At 33.8% G+C, this 15,404-nt stretch overlaps 1 long non-coding RNA gene across 1 annotated transcript; it reads left to right on the plus strand.

Annotated features, from left to right (window-relative positions):
- The first annotated feature begins 2,672 nt into the window (after positions 1-2,672).
- Positions 2,673-15,091, plus strand: LOC144240678 (uncharacterized). The gene is made up of 7 exons (XR_013337801.1): positions 2,673-2,763; positions 3,450-3,559; positions 5,524-5,746; positions 7,104-7,258; positions 12,628-12,801; positions 13,667-13,801; positions 14,767-15,091. It is a non-coding gene; the product is annotated as an uncharacterized LOC144240678 (long non-coding RNA).
- Positions 15,092-15,404: the final 313 nt, after the last annotated feature.

Consider the following 15,404-nt stretch of genomic DNA (forward strand, 5'->3'; position numbering starts at 1 on the left):
GGATAGATTTGTGCCTGGAGGAACGAAGGGAGAAAGAGCACATACCTGCTCTGTAATTGCTGGAACTTTGAGTTTCTTTGAATTTATCGCGCTGCTTAAATGCAGTAGAAGAGATCCTCTTCAGTAACTGGCCTGGCTTTGATCTAAATCTCTAAAGTATCAAATCACACAAGTTTCTTTGTGTAACATTATCTTCATTTCTTTCTCCTTGCCTCCTACCGTATTTCTCCTACCTCTTTCTCTCTCTGGATTAAGCCTTTTAGTGTCTCTGCCTGGTCAATGTTCAATTTCACTTTCTCCCCACTGCTGTCATTTCTCTCTTTGTATATGCTCTTCCATCAGCACTACCTCCACCCTGCTCTTTATTTGTAGCTGGGATTTCTGGTTTAATGCCTTTACACTGTCCTTTGTCTTTTTGTTGTTTTTGTTCCCCTTTCCCTCTCCCCACCCTTTCAGTTTGCATGTTTGTTTGATTTGTCTGTGCATTTGCCTGCTTTTGTTCCCTGTGTTTGTCTGTCTGTTTTCCTTTTCAGGGCTACCTCAAGAAACAAGCCAAAGTACACATGGTGGAGAGTCCCAAATATCACTACGAGTAAGGAAATAAAATAACCAAGGGCACAAGAGAGACCAAGGGACACCGTTAAAAGGAACACTTCCTGAACAGATAGGCCACGGACAGTCAATGAGCCTCCTTTAATATAACAGAACTGGCGGGTGCAGAGCACATAATAAATTGAACTTTTAGAAATGTTATTTATTATATAATTCAAGGGGGATGTTGATTTAGTTTTATTTTAAACTTACCAGAAATGGCTACTCTAGCTTAAGATATGTAAACTTAAGTAAATCTGCAGAATCCCTTTTGACATGTAACATAATATACTTACAGCTTCAGGAACCTCTTTGGTGGGCCATTAGCATGGACATCCTTGGCACATCTTTCTGCTAACACAGTTAACTAGGCCCTTAGATTAATAGCCAATCCCAACCTCAGGCCTTGGTCTGTTTCCCCTCTCTTTCCTTACCCATTCTCCACCACACAAAGTCCAGGGCTGAGTAAGAATTGGAAAATGTGCTGGAATTTCCATTACCAAAATCTTTGTGTCTTATTCTTCCTTAAATGTACAACCTAATATTTCTACTATGGTCAATGTCTTTACCATCTTTACAATTATTCCCTGTTCTAAGATGGTTAATAAGGAATAATAAGAACATACTTATTTGTTGATATGTCACAAATAGCCCTCAAAATTATTTTTGCCCTTTAGCATCTTTTGTTACATATAAGTGGTTTTTAGAGGCAAAATTGTTTTACTTAGTAGAAACAATATTTTTTTTAAAAAGCCAGACATTCAGACTTTTTAAAAAAAAAATCTCAAATCCAAAATGCTATTAGGCAAAATAACTGTATTTTCCATAAGTGCAGTAAATGTAACCATAACATGAAGCTATAGACACAAAATTTACTCTAATAAGTTATTATCCAGGGACATGTTGAATATTTTCAATAATAATTTTCAATTAATGTTCATTTGTGCAGTAACCTTATTATAATGAAGAAGACAAAGCAATGAAGCAGTGTAAATGAAGTTAACTATTTTTTAAGAGCTTAGAGAAATAAATTATTTTTGAGTGTTTAAATATTATTTATATTCCTTGGAAATTGTGTTTTCATAATTTAATGTAATCTGCTAGCCACAGAACTTCTTTCAACTTCTGGCAATATGTCAATATCATCTAAAGTCCATGAATGTCTTAATTTTTCAAAAATCAAGAAGTACTAAATTAAAACTAGAGTGTTTTTTATTTGTATTCTCTCATAAATTTTAAGTTTTAAGAAACATATTTTCTTTCTTGAATAGAATATCCTTTCTAATATAAGTATAATGGCACTAATGAAAATAATTAACATTTGTTAGTCCTCTGCTATGGGCAAACAATGAATTAGATGCTTTATAGAAGCAATTACTTTCAATCATCACAATTCTATTAGGCAAACAATTTGTAATCACTATTTTATTACTTAGGAATTTTGGCTTGTAATTGTTAAAAGAAATTGAAGGTTTTGGAGCTTCTAATAAGGGAGGAACCAGGTCTGTTTGAAACCACCAACTGTGGTTTCATCTATAAGCAATCCTGTCTCAAAATATAAACCTGCCTATCTGTAAGATAGACAGAATAGTGATGTACTAAAAAATGTAACCAACTAAAAATGTAATTAGAAGGTCAGTTATAATTCTTATCAAGCACCCTGGCACAACTGGTAAAGTTCAGTAGGAGTGGAGAAGGATGCCCTGTGGCAGTTACAGTGTCTATGACCAGTCCATTCTCATCACTGGATTCTGCTATTTATCAGCTCTGGAACTTCTCAGAGCAATGCAAAATCAACCTCATTGAGAACATAATGTCAGATCACTGTGTGGTAGAAGGGTACTTCTATTACATACTGAAAAACAGCTCCCACACTCATTTTTAAGTCTTTTCTTTTGAATAACAGTTATGTTATTTGGGGGGGAAGGTAGGTTTTATTTATCTATCTATCTATCTATCTATCTATCTATCTATCTATCTATCTATCTCTAAAAGCCTGTCATGTGGCAATACACATGACAGATTTAGTAACTGGCATATTTTACTCTATTCTCAGGTATATTTTGCGTGTAGAAGACGCAGGTGTCATGTGAATGAAATTAATGAAACTATATAAATAACATTCTATATGATATTAAAGTGAACCACAAGGCTGAAGTGAATTTTAACAAGGTAATCTTTATAAGAAGGGAAACAGAATATCTTGATTCTATGTTTTATTAGTATTAAAATACAGGCTTATGAGGAAGCCAAAAGAAATAGAAAAATACAAATTTTCCTCATTTATTTATAAGTCGGTATATTTTTCTTCTTTGAGAAGTTGGTTATGCTTTATATGTTGCTATTTCAACATAATAATGATTTTTATCCAGGTCAAATGAAACATGATTCTAGAAAATGCCTATAGGTAATAGATGCTAAAAACAAAACAAAACAAAAACGAACGACTTATTTTACTCTCTTGTTAGGTTAAAAAAATGTTTACATCCAAACTCACTCATACACTATGAGTTTTTGTAGTCAGGTGTACTGATAGTGTCTCATCTATTATTGTTTCAAATGAAAAAGTCCACAATTACAGTCCTGGCCCCAAACTGCTTTCCTTTCAGTGGATTGACTGTCTGTAACTTGAAGTCAACACAAATAAATTTTATGGTTAAAACTTCCACAATACACATTTTAAGACTTTTAACATTAATATATAGTGTGTTAATGTTAAGTATCAATGTTATTTCTCATCTCCCCAGAACACTTGCCCTGAATTTCCATTGAGAGGTCATGAAATGATTTAAAACCAGAAACCAACTCCAAACCTTCTTTTATTTTTTAAATATTTTTAAATTTTTTATTTATTTTAGAGTGAGCGAGAGAAAGGGAGAGAAATCTTAAGCACACCACTCTCAGTGCAGAGCCTGATGCAGGACTTGCGGGATCATGACTTGAGATCTCAACCAACTGAGCCACCCAGGTGCCCTCAAACCTTGATTCTTGTAGTTCTGTTAATTGAACAACTATTCTTCAATTGTCCCAGACTAAAAATGTGTTATTGTCAATGATTAGTCCATAGCCTTTTCTCCTGATAACTAGCTAGCCAATAGATCTTGCTGAGTGAGTCTGACTCAACATACTACTTGATTCCTCTGCCATACCAACTCTCAGTTTGCAGAGCTATTTCAACTCACTGTCCTCTTAAATTCACACACACACACACACACACACACACACACACACCCCTACTATATATCAATCTATAAAATACTTAAAATTAAAAGACAATTACATAAAGACCTTATATATGCTATAACTTATAAAAAATTACTTAAACCCTTGAAATGCATTTTTTCAGTTAATAAAAGGCATTAATAATACTTAACCTAAAAAGCGAATATGAACATTAAATATTTTTATAAACATACATTTATGGAAATATGACCATAATTGGAAATATTACTCTTCACTGTTTTGTTTTTAGCCTACTGTTTCTTCAATCAACCAATTTTTTATTTAGTCATTCATTTATTAATCAATTCAACAAATAATCATTTGTTTGAGAGGCACTGAGCTAGGTCCTGAAAGTACAGATTTGGTTTATATGAATTTGAAATTATACTATTAAGCCTCTTGTTCCTCACAACAGATTCAAGGCAGTTCAATTCCTGAGCCCACAAGCATATAATTACTTTACTTTCTCTCTTTCTGATTTGGTCCATGGCCTTCAGGAGCACATATAGCACCAGGGTAATAACTATATCTGTTACTACTATAATGTTTAAAATACTATGGCAGGAGTCATCACAATATTTTTCAGTACATATGATATAATTAAGTTAGAATAAAAGCCTGGGAAAGACTTTTAAAGGAGGCAGCCTAACAGACAAGTATAAATTGGTTAAATAAGTAAAGATAGGTAGAAGATAGATAAAAGTATATGTAAGGATATAGATATAGGGAATAGTATCCAATATTCAAGCCCTTAATTATAGAATGAGGCTATAACTATTAAGGGGAGTTTTATTTCTTAGAGATTATTGGAGTCTAATCATGAAGATGATGCAGTTCATTTGAAGGGTGTGTGCAAGAGAGAGAATTATTTCTAACTTTGAGACAAATATATGCCAAGTATGAACAGGTACTGCAAGCAGTTTTTAGAAAGCAGCTTGTCATAGTTTATATTCTGGGAAACAGTCTCTGAGACAGTGATTTGCCTAAAGGATGTTTACTCCGAGTGCTCTGGGCAACACCTATGAGGGAGTGAGTGAGTGGACTAGTTATTGCATGTGGGCTGTCCCTGGGGAGAGGATTTAACTGTGAGTAAGGCTGTGAAGAGCAATTCCAGGGGAAGGACTCAGCTATAGGACTCAGCTATGTACCATAAACACATAACCTTTCTGGCAGCTGATAGAAGTATGTTAGTCATTAGGTGAGATCTTTGTGGAAAAACACAGCATATACAAGAATCAACCCACTGCCCATTTAGGACCCACTTATTGCCTATAATACAGGTATCCACTTGGGAAAAGTCTTCCAGGATTTATGTTGCTCTCTTTTTCTAGGTAAACTTAGAAAAGGACGGATAGGATAAATCAGTGTCCCTGCTCCTGTATCTGCTCTTGGCTCCTTAGTTGGTACCAGCCATCTTCCTCAATTATTCTAGATCTTCTTCAATATAACTTCCTTTCATCTTTAATCAGTACCTGTGCTAGATTATAGCAGACCAGATTACTAGAGTAGTGGTATGACTCAAACACAGACACAGATCCCCATAACTGTCACCTTGCCCTTCCAAGATTGTAACTGCCACACTTGTTTACCTAATGTTCAAGGTGGATAGTTAAGTAACCAGATCCTTCCCCATGAATCACCTTGTCACTAAAGATATTATTGTATAACAGCATCCCTAACTCTGCCTATACTGTTTATTTATCATTTAAGGTAGCCAGAAGATGATGACTCCTCTCTGTGACTGTTTTTTCTTGCTTCAAGGAACCTAAGTTTATCAACAGTAAAATTCAATGGAATCGTTGAGAGTCTGATGGTGAAAGTGTCCCTTCTCTGGAATCCGGACCTATAGTTAGAAGTACAAAGATCTGCATGGGATGGGGGGATGGAGAGAAGGACGGATTATTAAGCATGAATGGGAATGAGAGTAAGCAAGGTCATTGTTACTTTCTTTTCTTGGTTCTGGGACTCATGCATTCTACTCATTGGGGTTAAGGAACAATATAATTTTATTGCTTTAGACTGTATACTGTCTCTTAGAGGATGATGCTTAATCATCAAAGGGTATTATCTCACAAGCTGACACTTCAACTGCATCTTAAAAGGACTCTTCCCTATCTTTATAAGGATGTAAATGTCCAGATGGTCTTCTATATGCTAGAACCAGTGTATCTTGGAGTTGTTCACCCATTCTTCATTTCCTTTGCTAAATGTTTTCTCTCTTGATCCAAGGCAATGTTATATGAAAGATAAAGTTAGTGAACCAAGCATTCTGAAGTCCTCATATACCAATGAAGACTGAAGTTTCTCCCCTTATTCTTGATTTATATTATTGAAATGTATCATGACCTTGGTCTAAACAGCTTACACAAAATGTTGGCTCTCCAATTTTCATGGGTGTATTTCATTATTTCATTGAGAATCCATGTTTTTCAACGAAAGGTATTAGAACATTACTGAACCCTGGTGTTCTGCACAGTTTACATAAAATTAATGCATTTGGATTTGAAATAACTTAGCAAGAGATTTGTTGGAATGTCTTTGAAAGAGAAATATCAATGAAGACCACAATCATTACCTAAAGTATAAATACCTGGAGAAAGACAGTGAAGGTAATAAGTGTATTAGAAATACAGAACAATGAATCAGAAGAGAAACAGCATTTTCCCTATTTCTCTAATGCACTTATTCAAATTTCAGAAAATATCATTTACTCACAAGTAAGATACTGAATTTGAATTGTTTTCTCAAGATACACTCATGATACTGTCTTCTACTTTTCCAACACACATCAGTTATCATATTATTACATAGGAAAAGGAAAGAAAAAGGGAGGTAGGTGACTAAGGAGATGGAAATATGATGGGGAAGTGTACGAGAACCACTTAAGTAAGCTGAATGTCATGCTAAGGAGAGGAACTTTTATCTTGTTTTAAAGAAAATGCATGTAAGTACTCTTAGCATGTGGTCAGAATGCTGTTAGAGAAATGTTCATCTGAAAAAGGCGTAGGGACTAGAGCCTGGGAAATAGCAATCTGCATGTCTGTGGCAAGCTCTCCACTAGGTTACAAAGCTGGTAACACTGGCCTCATATCCTTTAGAAACTTATCACGTGATAAAGTATCTGTGATTTTCTAATTGTGTTTCATCCTTTGTATAATAATGTCATGTACTCTGCCCTATTTCTTCTTCCACTTTTTGTTCTTGCCATTGTAGCAATAATTCACAGGTATAGAATGATAGCACTTTACCCATCATCACAGCTGAACTAAACTAGAACTTTTCTGATTTAGGATGCATGGAAAACTCCATTAGGCACTTAAGACAAATGAAACCTGAAGGTGCAAGGCCACTCACTCTGCTATAGGTCAACTATTGTCTTTGAATGAAGATCTCCTGTTCATTTAGGCAGAAAATTCTAAGTGCCATTCAACACTGCTCCTCTCAGGTATGAAAGCATTCAGCTGCATTTGCCCACAATTGTGAATAACTCTAGAACAATGGATTTCTTTTTTTTTCTTCCATTTTTCTATTCTCCGACCTCCACTCCTGTTTCCTAGGATCACTTCTTCACAAAGGACCTGAATACAATCACTTATCTAGTTTCTGCTCTAATGGTGGTAGTTGGGGAGGCTCGAAGCCTAAGATAATGTTTAAATATGAAAGGCATAAATTATTTGGAATGCATCCGAGACAAATACATGCAATACAAAATGATTACCAAAATAATGTAAGATCAATCAAGCATCAAATTATATTTGAGATGGTATAACTTCTAAGTCTACAGTTTAACTGATTATAATAATTTTGGTTCCAAAAAATTCTCTTCCTCATTAAAGTACCACATATTTTAAATCTTTAATTACAATAGAAATTTAGTGCAAATTCACAAATTACTGTTAAGAAAAAGAAAATTACAGCTAATATTTTAATCTAACCATACTATTACTCAACTGCTTCATGGGAAAAAAAGGTAAAAGCACTGACTACAGAGTATTGAAGGAAAAGTGAAATCAGTGTGAGGACAATAACTCTAGCAGACAAAAAGTTGGTTATTGTGGAAGAGCCTTATGAAAGTTCTCACAAATTACAATGAAATACATAGTATATAATCTGTGTCAAATGCCATATCTGGTATGTTTTTGTGACTTTTCTATTGTTGTTGTTTCTTAATTTTTCCATCAATATACAAGGCATAATGTTAAGTATATCTCCAAACTTCAAACAACATAATTTTAAGAGAGAACATTTATGAAAAACCCATGAAAGCAATTTAGATAACTAGATTTAGTGAAAAGTTACAAATTAGATGGGATTTAGTGAGGATGCTTTTCCTCTTACTCTATAATCAGCAGCAATTTACTTGAAGCCAAACTCTGGGGCTTCTGTCTCTGTTCCACATGAAAGGCTACAATTATACTTATTTTTAAGTCTAGTTCTCTTTAGGCCTGTCAGATATTAAAGTCCCAAAAACATCATCAGTGTATTTTTAAAACTACATTATTATTGCCATTACTGTTTTGTGTCGTAGAGTACTTGAAGGCTTATGAAGAATATTTACATAAAATATTTGAACCTCACAATGAGTTGGAAGTCTATTATAATAAATAAATAATATTAACTTCATTATAGGCAAAGCGACGTATGGTTCAGATAGGTAATGAGAAAAGCCAGGGATCTTTAATTTCAAAATGGAGGATGGATGGACGAAAGAACAGTTCTCTGTGAGGCAAAACCAGTGCGTACAAATTATCATCCAGGTAGCCGATGAACAACTTTGAAATGAAGCCTTTCATATACTTCTACCTCAGTTACAGATAAAATTGGAAGCTACTTCGGATGTCAAGGTTAGAGTCTTACCAGTAAACAACTGTCCAGGTCCACAGGGAGACACAGTTATCATACAATTACAGCTATCCAAGTCACCATTAGATGGTGCCTTCCTCAAATAGACTTTAGAAATGTGAAAGGTTTGCCTACTTGCTTTGATTCAATAAAATTTTTCAGCAACGACTTTTAGTATACTTGCACCTTTGTACTGTTTTTAATAAAAAACATATTCTTAATTTCTTTTTAAAAAAACTAATCTGCAATCCTAGATAATTGCCTTTGAGGATCCAAAAAGACAAAAGATACCATGACCTCAAAATTACGTTTAGTTTGAACACTCGGCAACAGGAGAAATTTTCACAAATATGCATAAAGCAGAGGATAGGAGGATCATTAGAATGGACTAATTCAAGATTGATGTTTGAAATGCCTATTGAGAGAAAAACTGTAACATCTTTAACAAGGTATTGTTCTTCTTAATGTGTGAACAATGTCTACTCATGTTAATCACAGATAAAATTAACACATGAAGAAGGAAGGGTAGCTTCAATTTATAGTTAAAATAACATGTCTTTATCATATGCAAATGGCATTTTTATTTTTTATATAATTCCTAAAAACAGGATTCCAAAAGTGACTGTTAAAAAGAGTAGAGAACTGGGGCACCTGGGTGGCTTAGTCGGTTAAGCGCCGACTTTCACTTAGGTCATGATCTCGTGGTTCGTGGGTTCAGGCCCCGCGTCAGGCTCTGTGCTGACTGCCAGCTCAGAGCCTGGAGCCTGTTTCAGTCTGTGACTCCCTCTCTCTCTGACCCTCCCCTGCTCACGCTGTCTCTCTCTCTCTCCTAGAAATAAATAAATAAATAAATAAAACATAAAAAAAAAGAGTAGAGAACTTAAATCACATTATCTGTTTTTCAGTCTAGGCCCTAATGATTAGTACTTGCATTAATGGTCAAATTACCTAGTTCTCTTAGGTCTTATGCTCCTTTTGTATGAGAATGAATATACTGATGTACTTTACTTACAGAACTATTATATACTTGTATGAGAATGTGATCTTAAAATGTGTTAGCAATGTAAGCATAAGATATCCTTTTCATTTTTCATATGAACAGCCTAAATGCAGTTGTTTAACTAGGTCTGATCCTTTGATCCTATAGTTTAGAAATATCAGGGCTCTTCACATTTGAAATAAGAAAACTTTTAAGCATTTGGGTATGTCTTATATCTATCACTAAACCCTGATTTCAATAAAAAATACCAATTATGATATTTTTCTTGTCCCTTCCTTAAGATGTGCTATGACTGTTGCTTTTAAATTAAGCCATATGCATAATTATTAAAGACCAATGCATTGATTTTAACTAATTCTCTATCATAGTTTTTCGTTTTTCATTAGTCAGCTACAATGGTCTAGAATTACCAACCAAAAAGAAAAGTGTCCATAATATGACCACAAAATATACTATACATCTAATTCTCTCGAATGTAACAGGTATAGAATCTAGAAAAAAAGTGAATGTAATTGTGAGGCTGTGGTTCTCGGGTTATATAAGTTTTTATTATAGAAGCTTTTGCAACCACTTGAGTGAATCTTGACAAGGCACATTATCTCTCTGGATCTTTTTTTCCTATGTGATAAATATGTGCCTTTCTATCTTGAAAGATATTTTTTTTTTGCCAAGATGTTTGTGTTCATTTTATTCTTATATTTGATAGCTTTTCTATCCAAATAAAAGATTTTGTTCTCAAAACTGACTACATCATATGGTTGCTATAAATATGATGACTTAAGTTTTAGGAAAAAAATAAGCTAAATTGAAATGTAATGTATCATTAAGAAATATTAGAGAAAAACAACTTGTATTTTTGTATGTCTTTGTTGAATGTGATGTCATGAAATATCTTTTTTTTTTTAATGGATAGCTAATTTTTATTAAGAATAATTCTTTCTTTAACACAAATGGTTTCCTGTGTGGTAAATAAAAGTGAGGACCACTTGTCAAACTGAAAAGTAAAATGTGAAGAAATATCTGAAATGCCAAGCCCAGAAATTCAATTATTTTAAAGCTTTAAAAGATTTTTTTTATTCTTAATAATGTACTGGAGTGAACACACACATTTGATATTGATGAACAGTAAAGTGATGATATGTCTTCAAAAACAAAAAATCGAAAGACCTAAACCCTTTGAACTGGGAGCCCGAGGAGAAAAGGAGAGGGTGGTACAACAGTATTTTCTCAGAAACTGCAAAGTGAAGTGGAACTCTGATTTATAGCACACTCAATTAAGCAGAAACCTAAGCAGCACAGGAAAATAGAGATTGAATTCTACTGACATTAAATAATTTCCCCAAACTTCAGTAGTCCCAGAAATAAAAATAGGGGATAAAAAAAACCCAGAGAAAATTGTCAACAATGTAATTCAAGATAACTTTCCCAAATTAAAAGTAAAAAGTTAGCAAACAGAAAGGACCTACCTAATGTCCAGAAATGTAATTAAATAGAGTTTTGTGATTATCATTTCAGAACACTAGAGACAAAGAGATCAGGGGAAAGTCTGTGGGACTTTCTCAGATAAAATAGGGTTAAAGAATAAATGTGTAACGTGTTGTGAATGATTTTAATTTGGGAATTCTCATTAACATTAGAAGTTGGAGTCATTGGAATGATGTTTTCAAAATTCTAGAATTCTATACCCAAACATTAAATCAACTAAGTGTCAAGGTAAATTAAAGACCTTGTCAAAAATTCAAGATCTGAAAGACTGACTGCCCACATATAGCCTCTCAAGAAGTGACTAGAAATTAGCCTCCTTCAGAATGAGAGAGCAAAGAAAGATCAACAAATACATGAGACACATAAACCCAAATCTAACACAGGAAAGAGGCAAAAGCCTATCCCTAGGAAAATGGTAAATACATATCCTGGAAATCAGGTATGTAAGTCTGAATACAAATGTAGAACAGGTCAAAATGCACAAAGTGGGAAAAACAAATAAGTAAGCAGTATTAGAGAAACCTCTGATTAGATGGAACTGAAGAACTAGTCTCAATTTTCTAAACAAAACATTATTCAGTTATTTACAGTTCATGACTTTTCTCAGGACTTTTTTTTTTTCAATGGCCAGAAGTAAGCATGAGTAAGATCAGAAAAAGATAATACATAGAATTCCAAACCAAAATACTGTTAATTACTCTGGTTGTGAAAATTTCTATGTATCTCTCCTTTAAAAAGAATGGCACTTACAGCAGACCACCATAGTTGTACTTCTAGAAAGCAGTAAAAACAAGAGTTTCTTTAACTTAACAGTTTAAACATCCTTTAACTTGTGTATATTTATGACCTATCCAATAGTTTCATAGGAACTATACCTAGAAATGCATATTGTTTGGATATTTTAAGAGTGAACTAGTGAGATATGGCCACTGAAGGCATTATGATATAATCTATATATTGAAAGCATGTTCAATATAACCTATACTATGAAGACACTGCATTTTAAGCACTGGCGACCACAATGTGTATGATACTGTGCTATAAGCACATGATTTTTAAAACATTTAACAGTTTCATTAAAAGCCCTTTTCAAATTAACAAGAAATTAAATATTTTTAGCAACAAAAATCCTTGTTTTGAAGTATCCACTTGCTTTCTTTTGGTCCTTAAATTTTGGCTGACTGAAAAACTTCATTATAAGCATGATGAGAAAATCTGAATTATTATGTACTAGAATCTAGAAGTAAAGCTGATTAATAACATTAGACTGAGTTATCACAAAAGTTAGACCCAAATGGGTTTTTTCTTTGTTTTTTTTTTTAATTGTTAGTGTCCTTTATACTTAGATATAAATCTCAGCAGTTTAAGGAAATACATAAGATTTCCACCGCACTGTTATTTATGCATTGAAAATTAAGAGAACATTTATAGAAGATTAATTGGGTAAATAAAGCTCACAATTATTGTCTTCCTACATGAACAATTAGGTGTGCAGCAGAAATGAATATGATATGAAGAATCAAGTTTCATTTCTCAGCTTCTGCCACATACAGCTAGATTATTATTACTGTATCTACATCTGCTGAAAAAGGATTACATAAAAAATTCAAATCTGTGGAGAAATTCTATGAGATCAGCATTGAACAGGTTCAATTTAAGAAGTGAGTGGATCATTAATATATCCATTAAGCAACTGGATTCTAGGGTAGTGCTCATGGGAGAAATATGAATCAGGAAGTAGATATAAAGTCATAAATAGGTGAGTCCATTATATAACCCAAGGAGGCTATATGGATTAATCCTAAAGTTGGACTAAAATAGAATCCTTAGAAATATACTATTTAAGGTGTGGTTGAAAAAAACCACATTAGTGTCCAGATAGTAGAACATAATCCACAACAAAACAGCATTATAGACTCCAACAGTAGCAAGTACTTAAGAGAGAACTTTGTTAGCCTTGGTGAGATTAATATCAGAAGAATAATGAGTAAGAAAAATCAGTTTTAGTGTACAGTGATAAATAAAGGCACTGAATAGAGATGACTATTTTTTATTTTATGTTACTTTGTTTTATTTTATTTTATTTTATTTATTAAATAGTTTATTAAATAGTTTATTGTCAAGTTAGTTTCCATATAACACCCAGTGCTCATCCCCACAAGTGTCTTGTCTAGCATGCCAGATAACCATCTGTGAGTTACAGATTTAGACCAAATCTGTAGCTGCAGAAAGGAAGGTTCAGCAAAGAAGTTGGGCTCCCATAAATGCATCATAGTCTTGAAGGTATTTTTTTGGGGGGGGGGGAGAGGGGAATGGGAGAAACAGGAGAATCATAAAAACCTAGGAACCAATTCTATATTCCAAATTCCAGATTATTTCTGATACTGCAGGATACTTATACAGTACTTACCATGTTCCAGGCACTCTTCCAAACTCTAAGTACTTATTAAGATGTACATTTGTGATAATTATTATACAAGGTAGACAGTAGTATTTAACTATCATCTCTTATTTTACTTACTCTAGGCCTCACAAGAAATGGACACTGGAACCAGGAGGTGATGATAGCCCTTATGATCCAGAAATTAGGTTCTTATATGTTCATAGAACTACTTATTGGCTGACTAAAAGAATGAAAACATGAAAGACAGAAATTAGGAAGTAAGAATTATGGCTTGGTATAGAAGTTAGCATCAGTAGTCCTGGGTGACCTTTCTTTGACCTGCCTTTCCTTCTCTCAAGTATTACTAATCATCAAACCTAAGCTTGTTACATAAATAATCAACCTCAGCTTCCCTAAATGGCAAGACCTTAATTTATAAATGTTATAATCGCCAAATGGCAAGTTGCTACATATTCACCAGTTTAAATATAATAATTGATTTTAAAATTATTGGTCATATGAAGGAAAATGCTTCCAAACAGTAAAAGTGGCTCTGATTTCTGGAAAAAAAAAAAATGATCATGACTAACAATATCGAAAATGACAGAATATTATAACTTCCCAAAGCTCATGTTCAGTTTAAATTCCAAAGGAAATCATTTGTTTAAGAAAAAAATTAATAGGCTGAAATGTACAAAGCTGTTAAGTTGATAGTAGAACACAGCATTATAAAATTAATAATAGAGTAGGCAGGGCATTGTAATTTGATATATATATATAAAATAGATGAATGATGGATGGATGGATAGATATAAATAAAGATATAGAAACAAAAGCAATGGATATTTATTATTGGTATATCTCTGCATTAGTTTGCTAGGTTTCTGAAACCTAAGTGGCTTACCAATGGAAGGAAATTGTCTAAATGTTCTGGAGCCAGAAGCTGAGATCAAAATATCCATCTGTATTAAACAGAGGTTAATAGTAAACTTCAAATTCTGCATAATGGTTATTCATGGGAAGAGATATGGGAAAACAGTGAGGGGGTGGAAAGGAGGACATAAGATAACTGATTAGTAACAGCATAGTTATTAGGTAATACAGCCATTTAAAATATCATCCTTCAGTAACAACATAGTTTTTTTTAATTATTCTCCAGAGCCTTACTCCTTAGGTGCAAACTCTAGTGTTTATGCTAAATATTTATATATTCTCATGAAATTAATAAATCTCTCTACATTAGGTTCCTTGCCGGAGACTGAAACTGCACAGGTCATCCCTGATGGCAAGGCCCAGGGAAACACCTGTGTGAAAGGACTGCGCAGATCATCCCTGATGGCAAGGCCCAGGGAAGAGACTGCAATGGAGTCAGAAGAACCCCCGGAAGAATTCTTCTCTACTTTGTCTGTACCTTTTACGCTCACTTCTGCTGTTAGTCTATTCTAGGGTTAATATGAAACCAGAATCACCCAAAGTTCCCCGCTTCCTCCAAAATGGAATGTACCTAACTATCATGTCTGCCCCCTCAATCAGATGTTGTCTAATAAATATTGTAGCAATTAGCAAAATTGGAGACAGTCCAGTATGCATTGGGTCTATAAGAGACCTAGAATTCATTTTCCTTGTATGAGTCTAATTGCCAGTATGAATACATATTATGCCATAAGCAGAGACAAAAACAAGACTTACTATTTGTGGAGGGCTTTCTAGAAAAAGTGTAAGAGAAATATTTGCCTGCTGACCTCAAGCCTGTAAGGCAACTTATGGATTGTTCTGGCCAAAGAATGAGATTGGTAAATGCAGAGACCAAATTCTAGTTGATCCACATAAAACATTTCCATACGTCATCTATGATAAATGTTGACAGTGTTCTTTCCTAGT

Source organism: Crocuta crocuta, unplaced genomic scaffold (genome assembly GCF_008692635.1).
Source record: "Crocuta crocuta isolate KB4526 unplaced genomic scaffold, BGI_CrCroc_1.0 scaffold831, whole genome shotgun sequence".
NCBI classification, from domain to species: Eukaryota; Metazoa; Chordata; class Mammalia; order Carnivora; family Hyaenidae; genus Crocuta; species Crocuta crocuta.